Raw genomic sequence first — 3,937 nt, forward strand, 5'->3', positions numbered from 1 at the left:
ATTTGTTTTGATAAACATGAAAATAGTATCCATTAAAGTCACGTGACAGAGCACAATATAACGTTACATGGTTACAAGCAGCTTAATGTTGATTGCTCTACCTAGTCTACTACTATATTGAGCAGCGGTTCTCAACCTTATATGCTCGGCGACCCCTTTTTACAATCCCCAACGCTGCGAACCCCCCCCCCCCACCCCACAGCAATAGAAGAATAGACAAAACAATCCATATTTTCGATGGACTTAGGCGACCCCTTCCATATCGTCAATCGACCCACAAGGGGGTCGCGACCTACAGGTTGAGAACCCCTGATATTGAGCATAGTCCGTTAAGCTTTATAATGAACAGAACGGACTTCTCATTATTGAGTCAATATTTAGTATGCCAATGATCCCATCAATCCAAGATTGTCTCGAGGTCATTTGAGAGGCCAAGTCCTTGACTATAAAGTTATCCAACCTTTAACAAGACCAGAGAGTTTCACAGACAAGGGACGGTGCAGTGTTAACTTGTGAATAGAATAGCTCCCCCATAAATTATAAAATATCCATCTTTTCTTCTATATGGGCAATGTTTTTAAATATAGAAGACTGGCGACTCGGTTTCTCTCTCTTAGACATTCAAAGACAATATATTTATCTATGCAAGATTAGTAGGCTAATTATTAGCAATATTACTATAATGGCCGTAAAACTAATTAGTGAAACCCTTCTGATTTGTGAAACCTTCAACACGTTATAGTCTCATTACACTTAGTTCAGCTATGGCTTCTTACAAGGTGGCTTATACAGGTTCGCCCTTAGGCATAGACAAACTAAGCGGTCTTCCAGGGCCTCCTATTGGTAGGGACTTCGCAGAGGACTCTTAAACAATTTTCTAGATAAAAAAATTATTATTATTATTAGTGTTCTAAATCAGATCGAATAAAACGCTACAGATGTAGGCCAACGAAATAAATATCTTCTCTACTACCTAAAGTAGCTTAACGATGTCCGAAATATTTTTTTCTCTAAATTTTACTGTAACTTTTCACATGAATGAAAGGTTGAAGTAATCGATTCCAAAATTATAGGATTTCATTTCAAATCTTCTTAGAGGTAACTCAAACGTATACACAAAATCCTGTACAGCTATATCTTTTAATTATTAGGTAGCCGATTACGCAATAATTTTCATTTTCACTTATGCGCAAGTTTTTAAATCAAAATCAGCAACACGAGACTCTTGAGCACTAAGAAACCTTGGCGGCAGTTGGGTAAGGACAAAATAGGTTCTGAATCTGCAACTTTTGTCATGAAAGGCGGGACGGTAATGTAATGGTGTGTCCAACCAAAGCTGCCACTCCGACCAACAGAAGTCTTTCTATGCGAGGGCGCTCTTCCTTTGCGGTATACTGAAGAAAAATATTGTCGAACTGATTAACAGTAGCATGACAAATGATTTAGCTGTTTATCTTATATAATACAGACGTTACTTCAAAAAAGAGGATGATTACGTCCTACGCGTCATGCATTTAGTCATGCATATTAACCAATGACTTAAATTCTGCCAAGTCACTGGTTTTCCTGGCTAGCTCAGGCAACCCATTCCATGCTCTAATAGCACTAGGGAAGAAGGAGTATTTGTACAAATTTGTCCTAGCATATGGGACGAGGAATGTGCCTTTATCTTTGTGTCTTTCAGAGTATTTTATACTGGTTAATCTACAATACAGTTTACTTTCAAAGGACTGGATATTTTCTTCAATACCGAGTATTGTTTTGTGCGCTGGGGTCTACTTGATCTGCCAACAAGAGATTGGAAATGGTCTGTCCGTTTATGCTCCAGCTTCTAAAGTTTCCACTATGACATACGCGAGAAAGATTAAAAAGAAGAAGCCACATAACTCATCGCTGTGGACGTTTCAAAATAGTTTCTTAGTTCATCTTTACCACACTCCATGTGAGAGGTTTAATTAAGAGACTCTTCCAAGTCAGGTTTTCCTGCCTGATTCTGGCCACCCGTTCCATGCTCCGTGTTACTTGGGAAGAGGAGTACTTGTACGAATTAGTCCTAGCATATGAAATAAGAAAAGCGCCATTATTTTTTTTTTGCTTTTCTGAGTAATCTATTAGGATGTGTGTGTGTGTGTGTGTGTGTGTGTGTTTTGTATTTGTAAGTTGTGGTTCAGCGTTTTATATTTAAAAAAACAAACTTAATTAGGATGTTTTGGGTACAGATAGAAGTGGCGTACCGTAGCAATGCAACAGTGGGCCTTGTAGGTCAATGTTTTTTTCAATTCATCATTACATTTTACAAAAATACACTCCAATGGATGAAACACCTTTAGCAAGTTGTAGTCTCATTACACTCAGTTCAGCTATGACTTCTTACAAATAGACTCCTGGCTTATACAGGTTCGGCCTTAGGCATAGACAAACTAAGAGGCCTCCCAGGGCCTCTTATTGGTAGGGACTCGCAGAGGACTCTTAAACAATTTTCTAAAGAAAAAATAGCGAAACTTGTCCAACACTTGTTGGTGTTTTTCATAAATTGCGTAATTTATTTTAATTATTTTTTTTTTAATTTTCTATTTCATTAGGGGGCCACCAAATTCACTTTGCATAGGGCATCCAATTATTTTAGGCCGGTCCTGGGCTAATAGTGTTATGGCACTCAATGCTTGTAGGCCTACTTCTTAAAATTAGTAAATGACTGTCTTTCAATGGAATAGGTGGGCCCCTAAGTATTGTGTCAGGTCACATTGAACCCACTTCGCTCCATGGTCAAGGATGCTACGCCACATAGTGATAAACGAGCGCAAAAAGAGCCGTGATATTTTTAATAAATGAATATTCAGGCTTGACTGATTTAACACCATTAGTAAAATCACTAAATTTAGAGACATAGCTTGCTTCAGTACAGAAGACTAAACAGCTAGTTCAATAGCAAAAATACATAAAACACTGAAACCTAATTTACAAATACAAAAACAGAGATAAAGGCACATTTCTTATGCCATAAGCCAGGAGAAGGTCTTGCAAGTTTTTTTTCTGTCTAAATGCCATTATCTTATCTTATAAAGTACAAAATGGAACAGTCTGGAAATTATTCTTATCTTATTTTATATAATAGGCCTACAGACGTTACTTCAAAAAAAAAAAAAAAAAAAAAAACAAGATGTTTACGTCCTACGCGTCATGCTTCTAGTCATGCAAGTTAACCAATGACTTCAATTCTGCCAAGTCACTGCCATTGTTTTCCTGGGTGGCTCAGGCAATTTAACCCATTCCATGCTCTAATAGCACTAGAGAAGAAGGAGCATTTGTACAAATTTGTCCTAGCATATGGAATGAGGATTCGAACGTGCCTTTATCTTTGTGCTTATGCCTTAGCTTAAGTCTCTAATTAACATGCACGACTAGATTAACATATGGATACTTGTAGCTGGTAATCATCTCAGAAAGAACGTCAGCAATGGACCTCATTCACCAATCGTAAACAAACAACATTTAGTCACGTGATCTTATTGATAAAACATTGAAAAAAAACTGTCACGTGACAACCATCATGAATTAAACATGAGATCGTAAATTATATAGAAGAGATAAAGCACCACGTGGCTAAATGTTGTTTGTTTACGATTGGTGAATGAGGTCCATTTTACTGGACTAAGCTATCATAGTAATTAGTATGATAGTATCATTGTGCCTTTTATATGCATTACATTAGATTTAGAGTAGACTATTCTAGACTCTCTAATTCTAAATTCTAAATCATCTACTAAATATGAAATTTTGTCTAACCAACAATAGTTCTTCTTTGTTTGTTTGTTTGTTTATTATTATTATTACTATTATATTGGCCTACTATTTATGCAGTTTTCTCTTTCGTTTTAATAAAAATATTATTTGTTTTGTAACCATGGCGAAAAGAAAAAAAAACAACACCATAAAG

This window comes from Biomphalaria glabrata, chromosome 17 (genome assembly GCF_947242115.1).
Source record: "Biomphalaria glabrata chromosome 17, xgBioGlab47.1, whole genome shotgun sequence".
Lineage (NCBI taxonomy): Eukaryota > Metazoa > Mollusca > Gastropoda > Planorbidae > Biomphalaria > Biomphalaria glabrata.